Here is a 25,931-nt window from a genome sequence, read left to right on the forward strand (position 1 = left end):
GGTGCTGGAGGTCTTTGCTTGGTCACTCAGCTGAGATCTCAACTCTATACCTGTGCCATTGGGGAGTCTTATTGGGGATCTGGAGAAAGAGTGAGAAACTAGCCCCGGACTGGCTGTTGTCTCTGTGTACTCTTAAAGGAAATTGCACTTGGTGCAGAGAGCTGCATCTGGAAATACTGTGTGTGTGTGTGTGTGTGTGTGTGTGTGTGTGTGTGTGTGTGTGTGTGTGTGTGTGTGTGTGTGTGTGTGTGTGTGTGTGTGTGTGCGTGTGCATGTGTGCGTGTGTGTGTGTGTGTGTGTGTGTGTGTGTGTGTGTGTGTGTACTTTTCACCCTCTCAGTGAACATCCCCTACTGTTGCCAGTGGTAAGGACTGAGACTCCTTGATTACTGGACCAGTGGTGAGGTATCACAAGGGGCATCACCACTGCAGTGTGCCACTCATCAGAGGCAAATCCATTAGCTAAACGTAAGTTAAACAACTTGAAGAGTATGTCTGAAAGGGCATGTTTAACATTATTGTGCAAACAGGTAGATGATATGTAGTAACAAAATAAGGATACAACCAAAAGAATTATTGTATGCCAGAAATCTGACAAAACCAAACATATTGTGTGTGTGTGTGTGTGTGTGTGTGTGTGTGTGTGTGTGTGTGTGTGTGTTTCTTATGGCGAATAACAAACCTTGTTGATATGCTGTGTGATGTATTTGATTGGAGCAGTCTCTTGCAGTGTTGGATATTTTGACTCTGGCCTTTGCTGAAATGAAACCCTTGGAAAAGTACTCCATGGGCCTGCACTGACCACTACTCCCCTCCCCCTGTATGCATCCAGTGTCCCTCCTACTCCCTCTCCATCCTGGCCTTGTCCAATTATTCAAATTACTTTTTTCTTGTTTTCTCATACTTTGTTGTACTCTTCAGATTTTTCCTGCATTCTTTCACTGTATCCTAAATGGACAATGTTACAGTATAATAAATGAGGAGAAAATTATCAAATTAAGCTGGAGGTCTCAGCTTCCCAGAAGCCATTGCATCCTAGATGCGCTGAATTGTGTTTTTCCAAAGTTTTTGAGCAAAAAATGGCCTGAACAAAAATTGTGGCAAAGGAAAGAAATAAATTATTTCTTTTCATTTTATTCCTGTAGCTGTGCACTACTCCCTGAATGGTCAAGACGGCAGTGTAATAACTGTGTCGGAAATAACAGAATGAGCTGATAGTGTGGATGCTGCTTGAACCTCAGAAGCCGGTGAGGTACATTTTAGAGCTTTTATCCCCCCAGCCTTTTGTTACAATTATAGCCTGGACAAAAATCATAACTAACTAAAGAACTTCAGTCTTTAAATAATTTGTGCCTAAGGCTTAATGATGAAAGCTGACAAAAAAGTACTTTCCAATAAACAGTGAAGATAAAATCTTGTAAAGGTGCATGAATCATATTGTAGAATAGTGTCTGCTGCTCTGTCAAAAAGAGAAGAAAAATACGTCACCTTCTGTGTATCCCTCTGATGCTGGACTGTGATAAAAGTGAATGAATAAATTATCTCAGTCCTATATTTCAAGCAGCTGCTATAGTCACAGATCATACAGTTTGCCCCTTCACCCACATCTCCAAAAGACAGCTACCTTCTGTGCATCTGTCTGACAACCAGAATATATTAACGTATTTTAACTTGTTGATTTTGTATATTCTCAATATGCCTCCTTACCCCTATCTCCAAAAATTTGCCACCTGTATATAATTTTGATATGTACTTGTGAGAAAAGAGAAAAAAATATCACAGTTATGTTTTCCAGTCTGCTGCTGCTAGGCAGTACATTGCCTCTCCAAAAGCTTTAATGATGTTGTGTGCATATCTCTGAGGTGTGATTGTGTTAAAGAAATAATGACTTCCCTGTCAGAACCCTAGAGAAGCCACTGTGATCTTTTCTACATACATCTGAGGTGTAATTGCAAGGAAAACTAGAGAAATAAAGACCACACTTTCTGCAGTCTCAAAAACATTATAGTGATGTTCTGTGCACACCTCTGAGTCTTGATTGTAAGGAGAATTTAAGAAATAATAATCTCACTGTTCACACTCCCCACCACCCTCACACAGATCCTATTGCAACTTTATGTGCACACCTCTGAGCAGGGCCAGTTGTAGAACATGTGGGACCTTGGCAGAAGCCTTCAATAAGTCTGTATCAAACTCCACTTCTACAACCTGAGTTGTGGACGCTGCCAGGACCAAGATGTTCTGTGATGCATTTTATGTCTTATTTTTGAAAGATTATGACTTGCAGTGTATGGATCACTATGGTTATGCTCTGCATGTGAGGAACAAGCAGGCTTGTCAAACACCATTCTGACATCAAAAAGGTTATTAACAATCTTTTATTAAGTACCTTTTACTACTGTTAAGCTCTAGACACACTACCGCATTAACAACAGTCAGTGCTTGCCACAAAAGGGCAGTAGGAAGCCGTCAAACACTTCATTTGTAGTCCTAAATGATACATTTGACAGCTTTCCACCACTCTTCTGGGTGGTTGCTGTCTGTGTGGCAATAGGAAGTGTGTTAGAGCACTACTGCACTTTTTTTCTCTAACTTCTGAATACATGGCTAACAGATCACATACCATGTCAGTGCTACATTAGTTTCATTGTACGTTTGTATAAAACTTTTGTGCAGTCATTCCAAATGTAACTCATATTTATACTGTATACATCTTGTGTTACAGATATGCTTCTATTATGGTAATAGACAGTTAAAAAAACTGCCCTTTTAGATCACTGAGTGCCCCTTTTGCCTCCCCCTCCTAGCCTTCAGCAGCTTCTGGCATCCCTGCTTATCCTGACAGCATCTGAGGTGATTGGGCTAAGCTCTTCAGTGGTCTTCTGGGGGTGCATTCCTAGAATCTAACTAGACATCCATGTACACTCATTCAGAGTGAACATCACCTACATCAAAGCATAGTCCCTCTAAATATAATTTAAAACTGAATTTATTCTAATCACTTTTAAAAAATTATACATTTCAATATACAGTTTCATAATTATTTGTCTGTTGTAGTCTGCAGTCTATTCAGTCCCTTTAAAATATTGATAATGTGCAAGTGTTTTTCCCTTTTAACCTCCAGAATACAATTGTATAAGATATTACAGTGTTCACAACTAAATTGTCAGTCTGAGGACTTCTAGATTGCAGTGAATGGACTCCAGTGGTATAGAGCCACTTTGCATAACGAGGTGCGAGCTGTTTAACAGTAACTTCAGTAAACACATATGCAAAGCAGTCCTTCATAAGCCATGGCCATAACTGCTTTAGAATGTTGTGACACACTGATACTGCATCACAGAGTAATGCATGGAAGTCTCAATGCGATATATGCAGCTACAGACCTCCTGACACGGAGCTGGGTTCAACTCCCCTATTTTCTAAAAACACTTACTCTGAAGTTGCACCAACTCAGAGAAAATGTATTTAGAGATATAGTCTGTGGATCTGACATTCTCACACACTTAAATATACTGAGGAGTGATGAACTGTGATCAACAGAGCTGCAGATAGATGGAATATGTCTAAATAAAGGACAGCTTCCCTTTCAAGTTCTTGCAAATGTTCTTAATAATAAGCTGTAATAATTCATTCTTTTCATCAATGCCATTTTCAGGCTGGGCCAATGTCTCAGTATAATTCACTCTCCCTCCATTCCTTCTTCGAATACCAGATCTTTTTACATTTTCTCATCTTTCTTTGTCACTATAAGTAAGGCTGTTGGACAACACTACTTTTAGCTTTGCATCAAATTAAAATCTTTAAGCAGCAAAGAATGTACATTTTAAATTTTGACACATGGAGTAAATAGAGGGGATATCAAACCACTTGAAGCACAGTGAGACCACTCCCTAAGGTGCTCTAGGGACTGACTTTGAAAACATTGGTGTACAATCCATTGACCATAAAACTCTGTCAGTACATCCCTTTCCACAAATAGATGCATATATATGTAAGCAAGGACACCTGTGCAACTCAGGCACTGCAAAACAAAATATATATAAAGACCTGTTATAGCTGAATATTTACATATGTTATAATATGTCAAAACGTTTTTTTCTCTTACAAGTATTAGCATTCTAGATATATTAATTTATTGTTAATGACTTGTTCTTTTAAATACAAAGAAAAAAAAAATCACTGACTTTTCTATAAAGCTATTTTTCTATGAAACATATGTGTTAAACATGAGCTGATAATTGTGAATGTATATACACTTTTTGTTTTGTTTCAACAAGAGGTGAATGGTATTGCTGAAAAAGATAATGAAATGTGTGTTCATGGAATAATTCAGAATACTTAGATTGCTGCAGGTTCCCATAGTCTTTCGAGGAGGGTTGTATGAACAGTAGTTTCACTGAGTCATCCGTGGATTGCTGACCCAGCAACCATGCTTCATTTCTGGATACAAGTTCTCCAAACAGTCTTTATGGTTATGGATCTTGGTTGTCCCAAAGAAAAACACAATAGTATTTTAATACTCTGGGTTTGGAAATTTGATACATAATTAATGATGTTCTTCATGTTTCACTGTTGCAGTCATCACCTGTGGGTTATCCCTGCTGTGGTAGCCCTCGGCTGGCACGAATACCAGAGTCAATGTTTTCCTGCATCAGCTGCTGTCACTTGTTGTCTGACGTCAGGTCATCAGTGCTATAAAAGAAGGCAGCTGACACCATTTCTTCAGTCTTTCTTGCCTTGGAGCTCGTAGAAGAAGCAGTTCACAAGTGTGCCGGTCGGTCGCTACCAGAGTTTGAATTACAGGTGAAAACGTCTAAAGCTAAGTACCCTGTTGGGGATCCTTTTATATTGCACTAACCGATGTTCAAAAAAAGTTAACAATTGTTTCACCCGTGGAGAGCAAATACCACACCGAGACTTCCATTCGTAATGCGTCACTTGTTTAGCACAGACCACGACGGCCCTGTTGCTGGTTCTGTGCCCTCTTTTACACAAGAACCATTCGTTGTAGAGCTCTTATTGTAACCAGGTATTTTTATCTTCCATCTTTGCATTCCGAAATGGTGCCCATCAGCCTACAATCCATAGACATTCTGAAAAAACATAAGGATAAAGATAGAGACAGACCATACAAGGCTAAGCCTTTTGACGACTTTACCGCTAAGCAGGTCGTCAGTTCTCCGGAATTCAGTGAGGTGCCTTCGCAGCCCCTGATGCCCGATTTGATACCTTCACAGGCCTCTACTGAGAACCTTTTGTAGTCTGGTATGCCACAGAAATCTTCTTCATCTTCCGAGCCTTTGGCTTTCTCTGCCTTGGTTGGGTCTGGAGCCAGAATGCAGGCACAGGCTTCCGAGGAAGTTTTTGCACTACCGAATGTAGACATAAAACGATGTCTTCTTCTCTGACTACCGTTTCTCTCAGACCAAGGGATATTCTTAGGTCTAGAAGCAAGGCCACTCCTAGGAAAACTACCTCTAGCCACCATTTTACTCCTGATCCACCACCCCAAGGTCAAATGCTTAAAATGGCGGAGGATCTTATCTCTCTTATCAGGGGTAGTCAGGCCACAACTTCTAAAAGGAAAAGAGACCTTTCTCCTGAAATACTGACAGAACAGGATTCTGAGGAGTCTGATTATTCAGATTTTGAAGAGGGGCAACAACCTCTGACTGCTTATGAGGATTCAGATGCAGAGGAATCCATTCCTTCTGCCTCCCCACCAGAAGATCTTTCCTTTGGTGAAACCCTTCACACCCTCAGGGAACATTTCCACTGGGAATCCCAGGACTTCCTTCAGTCTAAGAAAAGACTAAGAGAGTTTCTAGACCTGCCCCAGCACAGACCCTTGGCTGTCTCTCCAATCTTAGAGGTGGTTGATGATGTCTTCCTTGAATCCAGCTTAACTTCTGATGCCCTCCCACCTGCTCCAAGAAAACTGGACAGGTATTACAGAGTACCAGATTATCACAAATATCTGTACAGAAATCCTGCTGCAGACCTGGAGGTCATTACACAGGGACCAAAAGGAGCTAAGGCTAGTTCTGCAAAGAGTCCTATTCATTCTGACAAGGACTCCAGAGCTCTGAAGAGATGGGGCAAAACAGTATACACCTCTGCAACCTTAGCTATCAGAGCACTCAGCTATCAGTTCCACATGTTAAAATATCAACAGCACACTTTGGAACTATCAAAACAAAAGATTTCAACCTTTCCTGACTGTGCCAATTTGAAAGAGTTAGCAGATTTACTGCACTCTACTTGTCAAGTGACTAAATACTCATTACACTGTGGCTGTGACACCCTAGAAGCCTCAAGCAGGGCAGCAGTGTCAGGATCTGTCATTAGGAGATATGCATATTTGAAGGAACAACCTCTCCCTGATGATGTCAAATCTAAATTACTTGATGCACCCTTGGATAAGGGCAGCTTGTGTGGAGTAAAAGCAGAAGAGGTGATTAAAAAGATGGAAGACAAAGCAAAATCTATGCAAACAGTAAAAGATTTTCTTTAGGTGCAACCTCCTAGGTTATGCAGGAATTTTCCCTCAAAACACTGGTCCTTTCCTGCACCTAGCAGACAGGGTCAAGGTAAGCCCCCTCAGGGACAGACCATCCAGACTCCTATTCCAGGGACAGCAGAGAACCAAACAGTGGACCACTTCCACTCCAAAGGCAGAGAGTTCTAAGCCATCCCTCTATGGCAAAAACTCTCAATGACTCCCTCTCCCCCCTCTTCCCTCTTTTCACTCACCAAAAGCTAGGAGGAAGCCTGTTCCTCTGTAAAGAAAATTGGCTTTCTGTAACAAAGGACCAATGGGTCTTAAAGATCATTTTTCAGGGATACAAATTCTCCTTCAACAAACTCCCAATTCTAAGAGGGCACCCAGACTTACCTCCAAATCAGTGGGCAGAGGCATTGAAACAAGTCCAAACTATCATATCCCAAGGGGCAGTAGAACCTGTCCCCTCAGATCAAACAGGCAAATGCTTTTATCCCAAACTATTCCTTGTTCCCAGAAAAGAGGGCACTTGGTGCACCATCCTGGATCTATCCATTCTGAACACCTTCCTGGTGGTCCCCAAATTCAAAATGGTAACTTTGCAGCAGCTGTTGCCTACCTATGCTGACAAAAACTGCCTGGTTAGTTACCCTACATCTAAAAGATGCCTACCTCCACATACCCATAAGGAAATCCTGCAGGAAATTCCTTCGCTTCAAAGCAGACTCACAACACTTTCACTTCTCTGTACTACCCTTTGGCTTATCTACTGCTCCCAGGGTATTCAACAAATGCTTAGCCCCAGCCATAGCCTTTTGCAGAAAGAAAAAAATATACAAATTTATCCTTATCTGGATGATGGCCTCATTCAGGCAGATTGCAAAGAAAAGCTCCTGAAGGACATCCTCTTTGTCAAAACCTTCCTAACCTACTTAGGGTACACCACCAATGAGAAGAAATCAAAGCAAACACCCTCCAGGAAGATCATTTTCTTGGGAGTAATGCTGGACACATCATCTCAAATGGCCTTCCTATCCCCAGAAAACCAGAGCTTCCTGCCTCTCTATTTTACTCAGCTGGCTTCCAGAAGTCACCTCACTGCGAGTAAGTTCCTGCAAGCCTTGGGGTACATGGCATCCTGCATCCTTCTAATTCCTCTGGCCACGCTTCACATGAGAAAACTTCAATGGTACCTAAAGAACCTTTGGTGTCAGCACTCTCAACCTCTAGAGACCTCTCTCCCTCTGATCCCCTGTATAAGGGCTGAGTTTCTCTGATGGGCAGAGGCCTGTGTCCAGAACAAGGGTCTTTCCTTCCCCTCTGCCCAACCGGGCAGACCATTACTACCAACACCGCAGACATAGCTTGGGGTGCTCACCTAGAAGGCAAGTGCACCCAAGGTCTCTGGGATGCCCAACACCTTCCCTTACACATCAACCAGAAGGAAATGATGGCAGTACAGAAGACTCTGACATCCTTCAAACCCCATCTCTAGCCAGGGGTTCTCCTTATCAAAACAGACAACACCACAGTAATGTAGTACATCAACAAACAGGGAGGGACCCAATCTTACCCTCTGTGCAGGCTAGCTCTGAACCTCTAGCTGACAGCCTCTTCCATGGGACTACACCTGATAGCCCAATACCTACCATGGATCAACAAAACCCTGGCAGATCACTTAACCAGAAACTTACTGGACCCCCACGAATGGCAGCTTCACAGGAAAAATCTTTTTAAAAATCACTCAGGCATGGGGGATTCCGGAGGTGGCTGTCTTTGCTTCGCATCTCAACCATCAGCTGAAAAAATTCTTTACCAGGGAGTATCACCACCTAGTGTGGAAAGTGGATGCCTTGACCTTCCCCTGGAACACCCCCCTTTGTGTATGCATTCCCTCCTCTGCCTCTTATTCCAAAGGTACTGATCAAAATAAAGGAGGAGAGATCAAAGGCCATCCTCATTGCTCCAGATTGGCCCAGACAACATTGGTATCCCTTACTGTGCAGCCTGACCTTACAACCTCCCAGGCAGCTTCCCCTGATCTCAGACCTCTTAACTCAGTTGGGGGGGGGGGGGAAATGCTGCACCCAGACTTGCAGACTTTCAAACTATCAGCATGGTTAATACTCTAAAGGCAAACAAGGGACCCCTGTTAATCAAACAGGTCCTAGACATCATCACAGAGGCCAAAAGGCCCAGCACCAGAAAATATTACGGAGGAAAATGGAAAAGATTCTGCTCCTGGAGCCAGTCCAGAGGGGGCAATACCTCACAACCTTCCATCCCTCTTATCCTGGACTACCTAGTGGAGCTATTAATAGTGGCCTCTCCTTCTCCCCTATTAAAATCCACACCTCAGCCATTTCAGCTAATTTTGCTATAGAACAGCCCCTGTTCTCCCATCCATTGATTAAACAATTCCTCAGTGGGGCTTCTAATATCAGACCTCCCAGAAAGCCACCCACTCCAGCCTGGGACCTGAATTATGTTTTGGAAAAACTAACTTTCCTTTCCTTTGAATTTGCTGCTTCATCAGAACTAAGATACCTGTCCTGGAAGACTGATTGTCTCCTAGCTATCACCTCAGCCAGAAGGGTTTCAGAACTTCAGGCACTGATGGCCATGGAGCCCTTCATCTTCCATGCAGACAGGGTCTCCCTGAGGACTAATCCCTCCTTTATGCCCATGGTAGTATCTAATGTAACTCTCAACAAGGCCATGCATCTACCCACCTTCTTTCTAACCCTCAAAACAAGGGGGAAAGAGCTCTGCACTCACTAAATGTGGACAAACAGTTCAGATGCTATCTGGACCATACTAAACCCTTCAAGAAAACAGACCAACTACTTGTCAGCGTTGCCCCAGGGGCAGAGGGGAAGCCCATTTCCAAACATACCATTTCCAAATGGATATCACACTGTATCCATTTCTGCTATATATTGCATTGGAAACCCCCCCCCCCAAGTCTATTTGAAACCATTCCACTAGGGCAGGCTCCACTTCCACAGCATTCCTCAGAGGAGTTCCCAGCAGGGACATCCTGGAAGCTGCCACCTGGACTTCTGTCCATACCGTTACCAAGCATTACCACCTACCTCTATTTTCTAATGCTAGGGCAAGGTTTGCCTCTGCAGTTCTGCAGGGCATGCTGACCCATTCCTAGGTCTCTTACTAATCCTACCACCCCTCTCCTCAGATTTGGGAATCCTCCCACAGGTGATGACTGCAACAATGAAACACGAAGAACATAGTACAGTTGTGTACACTTACCATAAATGTAAATTTTCAAGTATATTCCACTGTTGCAGTCCTGGTTTCTCACCCTCCTTCCCCCTTATATCTTCTTTCTTTAGGGAGACATAAGTTTCTAATGGTGGCTTTTAGCCACCAGGACCACTTTACCATGTGTACTTGGGCCTGTGACTGGTTAGAGCAAGACAAACTGATGTAATGGCGTCAGCTGCCTTCTTTTATAGCACTGATGACCTGATGTCAGACAGCAAGTGACAGCAGAAAAACATTGACTGTGGTATTTGGGCCGGCTGAGGGCTACCACAGCAGGGATAACCCAGAGGTGATGACTGCAACAATGAATACACTCGAACATCTACATTTATGGTAAGTGTACACAACTGTACTTTTTCCATAAAGTTGTAATTTTACTTGTTAACTGATGAGGGCTGGCCTTTGATCAACTGGTGCCCTAGACAAAATGACCTCACAGCACCCCATACCACCGGGTGCCCCCATCCTGGTCTACCTACACCATCCAGATTACCTTTTCATCCTTTTTCTCACAGTTTGTCTTACTCTTCATTTTATATGTATTCATTCAACATATTTTAAAGAAAGAAACTAGGAAATAAGAATACAAACAAAAATATAACCAAGCACCAGCAGCTTCAGCCACCACCAATGAGCAATATGGACGTAAAACACATTTTGAGTCCAGCACATCCAATGATGAAATTAATAAAAATGATTACAGTTGCCAACTGCTGAAGACAGTGTTTACTGTAAAAGATAAAATAAAAAAAAATGAGAGCTTTCATCCTATTGATACAGAACTTCATTTGAGTAATGGATGTATTTGCAAACAGCAGTATATAAAGCCCCTTAAACTCCACCCTCCTAATCAACTGCTAATTAATAGCAAAAGTTGTATTGGGGAAATTGTCTTAAAGTAATAAGTCAAAGATACAAGCCAAAGCTGTATGCGGGAATCACAGTATGTTACACAAGTGAAATGTTAAATCACCTATAACACATGAACTTCCAGTTCATTCCAATAAAAGAAAGGCAGTGAAATATATATTAATTAAAAATAACAATGACATAAATGTTGGAAAGCATTTCTTTAACAAACAGATTTTAATTTAAGAAAACTAGTCATAGAAATTAAATTTGTTCGTTTAACCTCCTTGGCCCCATAGCATTTGTTTTTAACTGCCATTCTGTCTCCTTCTTTCAGATATACACATAGAGCTACATCTCATGGAGCCTCTACCTCTAAGCCCATAAGGCAAGCCACCACACAATCCAACATTTTAATCATTGGAGATTTCATTGTGAGGCACACTGATGTCCCTCTCGCTAGGCTGAGCAAGGAGGAAGTTATGGTCAGTTCCTTATCAGGGGCTAGATCTGCCATATTACGCATATACTCAGGTCATTGGACCACATTTACCAATATGTCTCATGTCTCAGTCATAGTCCATGTGGGAGTAAATGACCTGAGAAGTACCTCCCCAGAGTATATGAAGAGAGGCATCATGGAGCTCTCGGAATATGTGTCTCAGGCTGGTATGAGCCTAGCATTGAGCGGAATTTTACCTTCTCCAAGGTTGATGCCAATGTATGAACAAAAGATGATTGACTTTAATAATTGGCTTAGTTTCTGGTGTCATTCTAATGGGGTGCAATATTTGTCACCATGGAAGGAGATCGTCAACAGACCACACTGTTTTGCCAGGGATGGTCTGCACCTCTCCCCTATAGGCTTTCGAATAATAGCTAAAACATTGTCTTCCCCTATAGTGCCTCTTTTTAGCTAATGCCAAACTGAAAGTACTTCTGACATAGCAAATCAAAACCAAGAAAATCTAAAGGTATTACTGCTCAATGCTAGGAGTCTAAATAAAAAACTCCACTCCCTAGATGCTGTCTTTACCCTAGAGAATGCTGACGTCCATGCAGTCACTGAGACATGGTTTAAAGCCACAGAGAGCACACCAACAATGTAAGGTTATAATGCCTTCCACACATTTAGGCCAGCTATTTCACAGGCAGGGACTAAAGTTGGAGGTGTCTCTATTTACATCAAAAATAAATATACTTCAAGGCCAGGCAAAAAGGACAATGCACTTGAGTTGCTCCATTTTCACATCACCACAGGTAAAATCCAATACCACCTCCTTGCAAGTTATAGGTCCCCCTCTATGACCCAGAAAACCCATACCATGTATTTAAACTTATTAGAAGCACTAACCATCCAACCCAATACCAAATTCATGGGTGACTTTAATTACCCTGCTATTAACTGGGAGTCCTATATGACACCAAGCGTACATGCACAGAGATTCCTGGATTTTGTAAACACAAACTCCCTGGACCAGATAGTCAATACACCAACCAGGGGTGCAGCCATACTGGATCTGGTCCTCACTAATATGGGAGACTGCTGCACACCCCCTATTGTAATGCCTTCTCTGGTATGGTCAGACCACAAAATGATCTCCTTTGAAGGAAAAATAAAACCTGGACCCCCAACTAAACCTGGAATATTCAAGAATTATTCTAAAGCTAACCTCCTGCTATTAAGTGAGAACTTGGCAAAATTTCAAGCACCTATAAACCCTGAGAACACTGCTGCCTATGCAGAACTGTTGACAGAAAACTGCTCCCTATTATATGATCGAAGATGTATTATTTCAAATGCGTCTTGATCGAACTTTAAAGCACAAAACGGCAAAATACCGAAATGGCATATAAGTGAATTCTTTCCCTGGGAAAGAAATCGCTTGGTCACCTTCGTTATTTTGCCATTTTCGTCACTGTAGTGTGATCTTGGAGTTGGTAGATTTAAGTAGAGGGGGTGTGGGGGGCACAGCCCCTACTTTATGGAATGTTTTAAAGTTTTTTTTTTATTTTTATTTTTTGAAACAGCAATTTCTTTCCCTGGGAAAAAAAATCAATGTTCTAAGTGTTCAGGATTGTAAGCTTTCACTTACATGGGGTCGATAAATCAGCGTTCACTTTTTTAAGCATTCGCTGATTTAATATAGACCCCAGAAATCCTATACAAGCATGTTAATAGCTGCATAGAGGCAGCTGTACCCACTAGGAAGTAGTACAGAACTAACTCAAAAAACAAGCCACCCTGGTGGAATCACAAAATCAATAGACTGTATAACAGGAGGAAGAAAATCATCGCAAAAAATTAGAAGGTTCAGCACCCAGCAAGACAGAAGCACTCTCATCAAACTAAACAAACAACTCAGAGGACAAATAAAGTCTACCAAAGCCAAATTTGAGGTAAGTTTGGCCTCCCAGGCCAAGGACAGCCACAAAGCATTCTTTAACTATGTCCACAACCTCAAAGGCAATACGCAATTGTGTGCACAGCTCATTGTGAATGGAGCCACCTGTACTGAGCCAGAAGATATAGCAAACCTCCTGGCTGATAAATTAATCGCCAACTTTACCTCTCTCCCTCTCAACCTTCATTCAGGAAATATCATCAAATATAACTCCCCCTACTATCACCAGGGAACAGATTCTTAATGCTCTCTCTAAGACCAAGAACACTGCAACAATGGGCTAGACAATATCCCAGGATGCCTTTTAAATAGCATGAAACATGACCTATCAGGGCCTCTGGAATTACTATTTAACTGTAACTTCCAAACAAGATGATCAATAGATATATAGTAAACCTCCAGACACTGGACCCAACTCAGTTTGGTTTTGTCAAGAGCAGATCATGCCTACTCAACCTGGTGGACTTCTTTGAGAAGGTCACCAAAGCAATGGATGAGGGCAACATTTTTCACCCATCCTACATTGACCTGGCCAAGGCATTTGGCACAATACCCAACTTGGGCATTGTTAGCAAACTCAAGAGGTTAGGTACAAACCTGTATGTCACCCAATGGATAGCCAGATGGCTCACATATAGGACCCAGGAAGTTAGAACTAGGGGGTCCACCGCTACAAAGAGGCCACTCACAAGTGGAGTCTCTCAGGGGTCAGTCCTAGGACTGCTCCTTTTTGGCAGTTACTTCTCAGAAAGCAAGGCCAATGTCAGTGGTCTGTGGCTGACTAAATTTGCAGATGATTGCAAATTAGGAGCAGTTATTTAATCTCACACTGACACAAATGTTCTCCAGGAGGGGCTAGCACAGACAAACAACTGGTATTGGAGCCATGGACTACAACTAAATGCCAAGAAGTGCATAATAGTATCCTTTGGGAGGTCATCCATCCCCGGTAACTATCATATTGGCAACACACCCCTTAGAATTAACCCAATAGTCAGGGACTTAGGGACACACATAGATAGTAATTTAGCCTTTTGACCATCACATGTCTACAGTGGTGAGGAAATCATTCTATGTTGCGTAACTTATAAGCAAAGGTATGGCATCTAAGTCCAAGGAAGTCATTGTTCCATTGTAGTCAGCATTCATCAGACCTGTCATTGAGTACAATGCCCCTTTGGTATGTACCTAACAAGGCATATCCAACAATTAGTACATCCACAGAGGTTCCTCACTAAAAGAATACAGGGTGTAAGTATAATTTCCTATGCCAACTGCCTCAAGGCCTTATCCCTGTATTCTGTCTCCTACAGGCTTTTGAGGGGAGATCTATGCCTGGCAGACGGGGCACTGTCAGACCCCACTCTAATGGACCTCCTGCATATCTACAAAACAAACAGCACCAGAATTACCTGTTCTAAAGACTTAAACCTTGCCTGTGATATAAATAGGACCTGCTGGAGAGATAGGTATGTATCGCAGAGACTTCCCTGTCTATGGAACAGGCTCCCCATCCATGTGAAGCAGAGTTCCTCCCTAACCTAATTCAAGTGCAGCTTGGACAATTGGATGGTAAACCGGAAAGTCATCCTAGTCTGGCACCTATGTCTCTAATGGACACAGGTAACCTGTAAATGGTTCATCTCCCAGGCCAATGCTTACACTTATCAAGGGTATCAGAACTTGTCAGAGATTTGGGATGCATGGCTAGGCTTAAAAAGGCCCTTGCGGTCGTTAGCCTAGTAAACACCTGTGAACCTATGAACCTATAATATGATTTTTAAAGGGCCACCTCTTCAGTCATTCTCAACAGTATCCACTACAAAAAGAAAAAAATAAAGGAATGTCCCTCATTGCTTTGAATATATCTCCAAATTACATTTTTCAAGTCATGTTTCCTAATATTTAGAGCAATGAAGGACATTCCTTTGTTATGTTTTGTGTTTTGTTTGTTTTTGTAGTAGATATTGTTGAGAATGACTTAAGAGGTAGCCCTTTAAAAATCGTATTAAAAAGAAGGAGATAGAATGGCAGTTAAAAACAAATGCTATGAGACCAAGGGGGTTAAATGATCAAATTAATATGACTGGTTTTCTTAAATTAAAATCTGTTAGTTAACAAAATGCTTTCCCACATATATGTCATTGTTATTTTAATTAATATATATTTCATTGGCTTTCTTTTATTGGAATGGACTGGAAGTTCATGCGTTATAGGTGTTTTAATATTTTACTTGTGTAACACACTGTGTTTCACGCATACAGCTTTGGCTTTTATCTCTGACTTATTACTTTAAGACAATTTTCCCGATACAATGTTTGCTGTTAACTAGCAGTTGATTAGGAGGGTGGAGTTTTAGAGGCTATAAATACTGATTTTTGTGAATACATTTCATTACTCTGATGAAGTCCTGTATCAATGGGATGAAAGCGCTCAGTTTTTTTATTTTATTTTTTACAATAAACAGTGTTTTTAGCACAGTTGGCAACCATGTTTGTTTTTATTCATTTCATCGTTGAATGTGCTGGACTTAAAATATATTTTACATCCATATTGGCCATTGGTGGTGAGAAGCTGCTGGTGGGATATTTTTAAGAAACCATTTATTTACTTCAAAAATATAAATAAAATAAATAAATAAACAAATAAATACTGCAAGAACACCCCTACTAGAGTGGCACCCTAGGCGACTACCTAGATGGCCTGTGCTTAAGGCTGGCTATGTAACTGATAAAAAATTCAAAATGATAACCCTGGAGAATATTTTGCATTTATAAAGATCTAAATTTTCCACGTAAAGAGATGTAACTGACGAAGAAACATGTTGCATGATGACTGTATCATCTGGACCAGTTTTGTACACTAAATTGTGGCTGGATAAACAAGAAGTGTGGCAGCCTTCAGTTGCTTTCAGTTGATTTGTAATCAGTTCAACAAGTGGTACCATGCATTTCCTGCATTATTACTCTGTGTCAGGGTAATGACAAAATGCCTTTGTTACCAAACCAAACCAAACTCTTCAGAAATAATCAGAGGAGTTGACAGCAGAGTAAAACAAAAGGAAGGCAAAGGAAGGAAGGAAGGTAGGAATGGGGCAGGTTATGATCAGTAGAAATGAGACTGAAAAGAAAATAAAACATAAAGAGTGAAATTGTTGGGATCAAGACAGTGGAAAATGCAAGGAGGAAGGATGAGAACCGCATCATCTTGTGTGAGAAAACAGACTTGTCGGTGGCAAAGAGGGATAAGGTCCAGACCACAGCCCAGGTGATCTGAGTTTGATTCTGTGGCTCAGATGTTTGACCTTGGCACTAGGAAGGATGGCGTTGCCACTCTGACATACCTCAACAGTTGGTCCCTGGTGAAGGCTGAAACCGACAAACAAATAGTACTACCTGTAAAGGAGCAGGACTTTGCCTGAGTCATACATACAGGAGTGTATAATATGCTGTGAACCCATTGCACCCCCCCCTCCCCATAGGCAACACAAATGCATGCAGGGGTGGAGAACAAGCTTTAAAGCAGAAAACCTCCGTGGTAGCAGTGTTATGCTGTTCCAGGAAGCCTCGCTCTTCTCAACAAGCCTGAACCTGTGTTAATGTCAATCCAAGAGTGGCAGCGAAGTTTTGGTAGACCCAATGGATGAGGAGAGACCCAGAAACAAACAAATTGTCAGCCAAAGGGTGGACAAAAGAAGAAATCAATCAATCAATCAATCAACAAATAAATAAATACAATTAAATTAAAATAAGACTTTTATGAACACTCAACATCAGAGAAATTCTCATAACCAGGGTTTTAGACCTACAGCAGCTATGCTAATATAACATTTTTGGGTTAAGGTATACTACAAAATTAATTTGGAAGCTGAAGAATGTTATATGAAAAGGAAACATGCAGTTTATTGCACCCACATGTTGAATAACGCACAGCTTTATAAAGAATCGACCAGTATATTTGAATAAGTGTGTTGCCGACTACTGTGCTGGAGTAATCCATTCTCTCTCATGTAAACTGCTGGAGTGTCTAGGATATGCAGTTGAAAACATTCTCCTGAACAGAAGTGGATAAAAATTCATCCAAAGGTCTATCTGGGAAAATGTTTAATAAAGTATCTGGGAAAATATTTAATAAAGTTGCTTTTTGGTTGAGAGCTTAATCCTGTATTTCCCAAGTTTGCGCGTTTGTGTGGGGGAGGGATACATTCCTGCACCTTTATAAATTAATTATTATCAGTTCTGGGATCACTGCACCTTGGGTAGGTAGGAAAACCTCTTTCCAATGATCACCATGCAAAAACCACATTTTTATTCCCTTTGCCGTTGCTGAATACAGGAATATCACAGTTGCCTACCTTTAATAGCCATGAGGCTTGATATCATGAGATAGTCCCAAGGTAAATATATCCTGTTTAAGGGAGCCCCACCATGTTTATCATTTGACCTTACTTTTTGTGGGCTAAATTACTTTTTGAGTGAAGCTCATAAACACAGTGCAGCAAGAGACGAACGTACAGTATGATTAAACACAAATTCACAGAAAACAGTAATAGAAATTCTCCAGGTGCAACTAACACTAGGTAAGACTGCAATCCAAATTGTAGCTTGCTACAAATCCCCCACCATACCCCAAGATTCTCACAACACCTTTCTAAACATACTGGAAAATATTAAGATAGAACCAAACACCCTAATACTGGGTGATTTTAACTACCCTGCCATTAACTGGGAAAGCTACTCATGTACCAACACCTTTGCCCAACGGTTCTTGGAATTCATAAATTCCAACACCCTGGATCAACTAATCCATAGTCCCATCAGGGGCTCCAATATCCTAGACCTGGTCATTATCAACATGGGAAATCAATGCTCCACACCTATGGTCACCCCCTCATTAGTCACGTCTGACCATAAGCTAATCACCCTTAACATCCACATCCCACCCCCACCCCCCAGTAAGGAAACCTCCATAAAAAACTTCTCCAAAGCCAACTTCATGCTACTCAAGTCAGAAGTGACAAACTTCATGACACCCATGCAGACGGGAGCTGAAAGTTCAACTGCTGAATCCTACACTAAGGCACTGTACGAGCACATCCACTCATGCATAAATCGTGCCATCCCAAATAGAACCAAGATGCTCTCATCCAAAAAAAAGAAGCCAATCTGGTGGTCCCCTACCATAAACAAACTTTACAACAAAAGGAAGAAACTGTTGCAGAAAAGAGGAAAATCCCAGGATGCAAAAAACTTCCTTACCAGCCTCAGTAAGAAACTGAGATCCCTCATAAAATCCTCCAAAGCTAGTTACGAAAATAAAATTGCCAAAGATTCCAAAGACAACAGCAAGGCATTCTATAACTATGTCAAGGATCTAAATGGCAATGCTCAGATCTGCTCTGAGCTAAAACAGAATGGCATTAAATATACTGATCCCAAGGATATTGCCAATATCCTGGCAGATCGATTCAGTGCCAACTTCACCCCCCCTCTCACCCCCAAAATGGCCCCTCTCAATACCGGAAGATTGCCAAATTCCGGTAATAACGGCCACACAGGTAAAAAACGCACTCTCCAAAGCTAAGAATACAGCATCCATGGGACCAGATGACATCCCGGGCTGTGTACTACATGAACTATAATATGAACTGGCTCCTCACCTAAGTGTCATGTTTAATCATAGCCTCACCTCAGGTTTCGTGCCCACTGAGTGGCACACAGCTACAGTTATCCCACTCCACAAGGGGGGATCCACCTTGGATCCCAGAAACTACCGTCCCATCAGTCTGACAAGCCTTATCTGCAAGACCATGGAGTGTATTATCATGGAACTTATAAACAAAGACATTGGCAACCTTCAAACACTAGACCCCACCCAGTTTGGGTTCGTGAAGGGCCGATCTTGTCTCCTGAACTTGATTGACTTCTTCAAATCAGTCTCCAGAGCCATGGGTAAGGTAGTCCACACAGCATATCTAGACCTTGCCAAGGCCTTTGACACCATCCCCCACTCTGGAATCATAGATAAACTTACTAAGCTGGGCATTAATCCCTACGTCACCCAATGGGTTGCTAACTGGCTTACTGATAGAACCCACACTGTAAAAGTAGCCAACTCCAAATCCAGCTCCAGACAAGTGACAAGTGGAGTACCTCAGGGTTCAGTCCTGGGACCGCTCTTGTTTGGCATCTACTTCTCTGAAGTACAGGCCAACACTAAGGGACTCTGGATAACAAAGTTTGCAGATGACTGCAAACTGGGAGCCATTATTGAATCCCCAAATGATGTGGATACTCTACAAAAGGGCCTTACAGAAACAGATGCTTGGTACCAGAGCCATGGGCTCAAGCTCAATGCCAAGAGATGTATAGTTATCCCCTTTGGGAAAAAAACATGTATCTGTGAATTACCATATAGGTGGCAGTACACTAAACACCGAAAGTTTAATAAGAGACTTAGGGACACAGGTGGACAGTGGTCTCACCTTCGATAACCACATCGCCTCAACAGTCAAGAAATCCTTCTATGTGGCACACCTCATCACTAAGGGCTTTTCATCCAGAAAAAAGGAGGTCATTGTCCCACTGTACTCATCCCTCATTAGACCCATTATAGAATACAATGCCCCGTTTGGTATGTACCTCTCAAGACATCTGCAACAACTGGAAAGGCCACAGAAATACCTCACTAAAAGAATCCCAGGCCTAAAGCAGATGTCCTATGCTGACCGCCTTAAAAAACTCCAGCTATACTCTGTCGCATATCGTCTACTCAGAGGCGATCTTTGCTTAACATACAAGGCCATGTCAAACCCAGAGCTGTTGGACATGCTACACTTAAAGAAATCCCAATCCCTCAGAGCCACATGCTCCAGGGATCTAAACCTTGTCATCACAATAAACAAAACATGCTGGAGGGATAGGTTCCTGACCCAGAGACTCCCCAGACTCTGGAATAGATTGCCCATACATGTCAAGCAGAGTGCCTCTTTGGTCCTCTTCAAAAGGAACCTTGACGACTGGATGAGAGAAAGGAAATTCACCCTGGGGATCACGTCAGTCGGCCTGCTAGACAGGGGTCCAGGGAAATAAATAGTGTGGGAAAAAATAGCCAGGGAATTGTCATGGCTAGGCTTGTATAGGCCCTAGGGCTGATAGCCTAGTACCAACCTATGAACCTATGAACCTATAAGATGAATTCAAGTAGAGACTATGTCAATAAATTGCAAAGTATGTCTGATCTTAATGGTTTAAAGCAAATACCATGCTACAGTAAATACACTGCATTATAAGCCATGTTCAGTGGGAAGTGACCAAGATCTCAATACTTTCGGTGCAATGGCTAAGGGAAGAAACAATAAATAGTAATGTTTTGGCTTTGATCACCTATCTTCCATGTTGTAGATAAAGATAGTGAGCTCTTTGACCGTGAATTAGATGCCCTGTGTAGGAAAACATCTTTGACAAAGTATTTTACTCTGTGAAATGTCAGGTAGTTAGCTGAGGAGGCTAATGCTATGAAGTGCTAGTAAGCTTCATCCTGTAGTCCCCAGTTTGATTCCTTCAGACTCCACATTTAAATGGTATGACTTCCAGTAAGTAATCTCAGGCTGCATCTGAGCACAGGCACTTATTTCCAATGGTCTGACCCTACAAAAAGGAAAATATGAGTGGTACATGCTGGTTTGTTCTGTTAAGTGTGCTCCTCTGTGAAAAAGACACCTGTACCCTATGCACCAGGAAGCAAATAAGAACTCCTGAAAATCTGCAATCTGTAAAATTTGGGGTCTATATTAGAACACCGAACATTCAAAATTTCGAGTGTTCTAATATCGACCCATTTTCAGCGAACGCTGAAAATATCGAAGAAACAGAAAACCAAATTTTTTCCTTGGGAAAGAATTTGATTGTCTGTTTCTGTTGCTTCGGTATTTTCAGCTCTGTGGTGGAAAGTTACGGGTCGGGTTCAGGTAAGTGTGTGATTGTGTGGATGTAAGGGTTAGGGTGGGTTAGGTGAGTTAGGGTTAGGGCACGGGTCAGGTAAGTGTGCGATTGTGTGGACATGAGGGTTAGGGTGGGGTAGGTGAGTTAGGTTTAGGGTGCGGGTGAGGTGACTGTGCGATAGTGACGAACCTTAGGGTTAGGGCTTGGGTTAAGGTAAGTGGATAGTTAGTGGTGTATGTATAGTTTAGTGTAGGGTTAGGTGTAAGAGTTTAGGTGTATGTGTGTGAATTGCTGTTTGTTTGGTGTGCTTGTGTTGTGTTTATGTGTTTTGGAACAGCAATTTTTTTCCCTAGGAAAAAATTTGCTGTTCTGAACGTTCGATGTTTTCAATTTTCGATTCATAGGGTTCGATATTAGAACACTCGAAATTTTGAATGTTCGGTATTCTAATATAGACGCAAAATTTGACAGGAAAATGAGTGATAGGGGTGACTTCTTGCCATAACTTATAAGGGCTAGCCTTTTGGGAAATTAAATTTGCATAAATTGATGATTGCTATATTTAAGATTGGCAGTGAAATGAATTCTAATAAAAATGAGGTAAATATTTGATGTCCCTAATGGGAACTCGTTTTTGAAATTGCTGTCATTATTTCCTGTACAGATAAGGGAACAAAAACATGCACAGAACACACATATCCATCAGCAGGAAGCTAATAATAAAATAAGTAAGGCAACTTAAGTTCTTACTTTGTTTACTGACTTAATTGATTTCATTGATTTAATCTTATTTCTGACTACTGTGTGTGTACTGTGCTTGTTCCAGGTACCAGTTTGCATGAGTCAGCTATTGCAGCTTTTTGGTGTATAACTACGAGAATCATGGCTGATGTTTACATGCCAGTTTCACCAGAAAGGGAGTAGATGGATAATTTCACATTGTACTCACAAACTTTTATAATACCCTCAACTCACCTGGCATTTAAAAATGGACACATCTCTCAAAATATTATACAGCAAACACTTAATAAATGTATGTATTAGTTTCATCTGTTTCCTCTAAATCTGCTAAATATATTGTTTTTAGATTAGCAATCCTTCTGTAAACAAACGGATTACATGTTTTGGAGGCCTTCATTTACACTGTTGTAAATATAACATTTCCTGAAAAAGTTATCATTTTCTATGTTATGCTCACAAAAAATGACCACAGTAGAGTACAAAGAATATATCTGGCTACACCCTTGTACAGCAGCAGTTGATTTGCAGTTTGAAAACATGCTGCTAGCCTGATTGAGGAAGGACATCATTTGGCCCCAACAAATGGGATATGCTTATTTAATGGGGAAAAGGTATTTTCTGAATCAACAATGCCAAGGTAATAAAGTGCATAAATCAGCACAAATGTAGAGTGCTAGGAATTTCATTGATATATTCTGGCCTCATGAGTCCACATAATGCTAAGGAAATCTATTACAAGTACCCCATAAGTCAGATATATCATAATGTTTGATTGTATTCACTTTGATGCAACAGTAGGAAAATTTTCAGTATGATCAATTTACAACAGGTGATGCCCGAGCAGCAGAGTGGCTCAGGGTTAAGGTTTCATAGGTTCATAGGTAGGTAATAGGATATTGGCCCTAGGATCTATATAAGCCTAGCCAAAAAGGTACCCTGGCTTTTGCCACCCAAGAAAATAATTTTCCTGTGCCCCTGTCGAGCAGAGCCACAGAAGTGATCCCCGCGATGAATTTCCTATCTCCCATCCAATCATCAAGATTTTTCTTGAAGAGTGCTAATGAGGAGCTTTGTTTGATATAGATAGGTAGTTTGTTCCAGAATATGGAAAGTCTCTGGGACAGGAATATAGCCCTCCATCATGTTCTGTTTATTGTGGTGACAAGTTTTAGGTCTCTAGAGCGTGTAGCAAGGAAGGCTTGGGATTTCTTTAAGTGGAGTATGTCCAACAGGTCTGGGATTGACATAGCTTTGTATGTTAGGCAGAGATCGCCTCTGAGTAGGCGATATGCGACGGAATAAAACTGGAGGTTTTTGAGATGGTCTGTGTAAGGCATCTATTTGAGGCCGGTAATCCTCTTTGTGAGGTATTTCTGTGGCCTTTCCAGTTGTTGTAGATGTGTTGTGAGGTACATACCAAAAGGGGCACTGTATTCTATAATGGGTCTAATGAGTGATGAGTAGAGGGGAACAATGACCTCTTTTTTTTCCTGGATGAGAAACCTTTTGTGATGAGGTGTGTCATGTAGAAGGATTTCCTGACTACTGTGATGATGTGATTATCAAAGGAGAGACTACTGTCCACCTGTGTCCCAAGGTCTCTTATCACACTTTTGGTGTTAAGTAGACTACCACCTATCTGGTAGTTCATGGGTACAGAGTTTTTACCAAAAGAGATGACAATGCACTTTTTGGCATTGAGCTTGAGGCCATGACTTTGACACCAGGCATCTGTCTCAGTGAGGCCCTTTTGTAGGATGTCCACATCATTAGGAGTTTCGATTATGGCTGCTAGTTTGCAGTCATCTGCAAACTTCAATAGCCAAAGACCTTCTGTGCTAGCCGGTACTTCAGAGAAGTAGATACCAAGCAGGAGCGGACCCATGATGGAACCTTGTGGTACTCCACTTGTCACTGGTCTGAAGTCGGATTTGGAGTCTGCTACTTTCACAGTGTGGGTTCTGTCAGTGAGCCAGTTGGCAACCCATCTTGTGACATAGGGATTTATACCTAGTTTAGTGGGTTTATCTATAATTCCAGAGTGGGGGATGGTGTCAAAAGCCTTGGCGAGATCTAGATAGGCTGTGTGAACCACCTTACCCTCATCCATGGCTTTGGAGACCGCTTCAAAGAAGTCTATCAGGTTCAGGAGACATCATATGCCTTTTACAAACCTGAACGAGGTGGGTCCAGAGTTTGGAGATTACCAATGTCATTGTTTATAAGTTCCATGATGATACGTTCCATAGCCTTGCAGACCAGGCTCATCAGGCTAATGGAGTGGTAGTTGCCGGGGGTCTGTGGTGGCTCCCCCTTTGTGGAGTGGGATAACCGTCACTGTGCACCATTCAGTGGGCACAAAGCCTGTGGTGAGACTATGATTGAACATGGTACTTAGGTGGGGTGCCAGTTTGTTCTGTAGTTCATGTAGAATGCAGCCTGGGATGTTGTCAGGTCACATGGATGCTGTGTTCTTGGCTTTTGAGAGTGTGGTTTTTACCTGTGCAGGCGTGATTACAGGAACTTTGCATTCTTCCAGTATAGAGATGGGCCCTTTAGGGGGTGAGAGGTGGTAAAGTTAGCACTGAACCTATCTGCCAGGATGTTGGCAATATTAGTTGGTTCTGTATATTTAGTGTCATTGTGCAGTAACTAAGAGCAGATCTGAGTGTTGCCATTGAGATTCTTGACATAGCTATAGAATGCTTTGTGGTTGTCTTTAGAATCAGTGGTAATTTTGTTTTTGTAACTAGCTTTGGAGGATTTTATGAGGGATCTCAGCTTCTTACTGAGGCTGACCAGGGAGTTCCTCCAATCATGGGATTTTACTCTTTTTTGGAACAGTTTCTTTCTTCTGTTGTAGAGTTTGTTTATGGCAGGGGACCACCAGATTGTTCCTTTTTTGGAGGATAGCATCTTGGTTCTGTTAGGGATTGCACGATCCATGCACTCGTGTAAGTGCTTATAAAGTGCATTTGTGTAGGATTCAGCAGTCGTACCTCTATTGTCTGTCTGCATGGGTGTCGTGAAGTTTGCCACTTCTGTCTTAAGAAGCATGAAGTTGGCTTTGGAGAAATTTTTACGGTGGTTTCCCTAATAGGGGGTGGGGGTGGGATGTGGATGTCTAGGGTGATTAGCTTGTGGTCGGATCTGACCAACAAGGAATTGACCTTTGGTGGGGAACACTGGTTGCCCATGTTAGTAATGACCAGGTCTAGGATATTGCTGCCCCTGGTGGGGGTGTGGATAATTTGATCCAAGGTGTTGGAATTTATGAATTCCAGAAAACGTTGAGCAAAACAGTTGGTACATGAGTAGTTTTCCCAGTTAATGGTGGGGTAGTTGAAATCGCCCATTATTAGGGTGTTAGGTTGTACCCTAATATTTTCCAGTGTATTGAGAAATGAGGAGTGGGAATCCTGGGGCATGGTGGGGGATCTGTAGCAAGCAAGCTACAATTTGGATTGTGGTCTTGCCCAGAGTTAGTTGCACTTGGATAATCTCGGATGCGTTATGCTGAGCAACTAGCCTGGAAGCGTGGATATCCTTAATGAATATGGACACGCCTCCACCTTTAGTGTTTTGGTCCAGGATTGGTGGCCGAAAGGTGTGGTATGAATTATAGCCTGGTAATGCAGGGGTGCTCTCTGGAGCCTTGAACCAGAGCCCTGTCACTGCACAGATGTCGATGTTCTCCATTTTAAGGAGTGCCTCGAGTAAGTGCATTTTGAGGTTTAGACTTCTAGCATTGAGTAGCATTACCCTCAGATTTTACTTGCTTGTACCAGTTACGGTGGTGAATTTGTCATTTGAACCTTGCCTAAAAAAAGCACTATAGGGTTGGCAAGAGTCTTAGCCAGTATCCGGAATCCCAGGAGTGAGAGGTGCAGGCCATCTCTGGCAAAGCATTGTAGTCTGTCGATCATGTCAACCCAGGCAGACAGATACTGGATCCCCTTAGAATGACACCAGAAGCTTAGCCAATTGTTGAAGTCAGTCATTTTGTCCTTGTACTGTGGTATCATTCTGGGTGATGGCAGGATGCTACTCAGGGCTAGGGTCATACCTGCCTGGGCTACAAGATCGGACAGCTCCTCTATGTCTCTTTTCATATAGTCAAGGGAGATACATCTGAGGTCATTCACACCATCATGGACAATGACAGAGTCATATTTGTACTTGTGGAGTGACCTGAGTGTGTGAA

General features: G+C 41.9%; 1 long non-coding RNA gene across 2 annotated transcripts in view; it reads left to right on the forward strand.

The window, feature by feature from the left end:
- The window catches only part of LOC122802624, a 570,497-nt gene that overhangs the window by 172,027 nt on the left and 372,539 nt on the right, over window positions 1–25,931 (forward strand). Inside the window, exon 3 of one of the 2 annotated variants that reach the window (XR_006364965.1) lies at window positions 1,145–1,251. This is a non-coding gene — a long non-coding RNA (uncharacterized LOC122802624). The remainder of the gene's footprint in view (window positions 1–1,144; window positions 1,252–25,931) is intronic. The other variant, XR_006364964.1, reaches the window with a different exon arrangement.

Source organism: Protopterus annectens, chromosome 5.part0, assembly GCF_019279795.1.
Source record: "Protopterus annectens isolate FY-2018-M chromosome 5.part0, PAN1.0, whole genome shotgun sequence".
Lineage (NCBI taxonomy): Eukaryota > Metazoa > Chordata > Ceratodontiformes > Protopteridae > Protopterus > Protopterus annectens.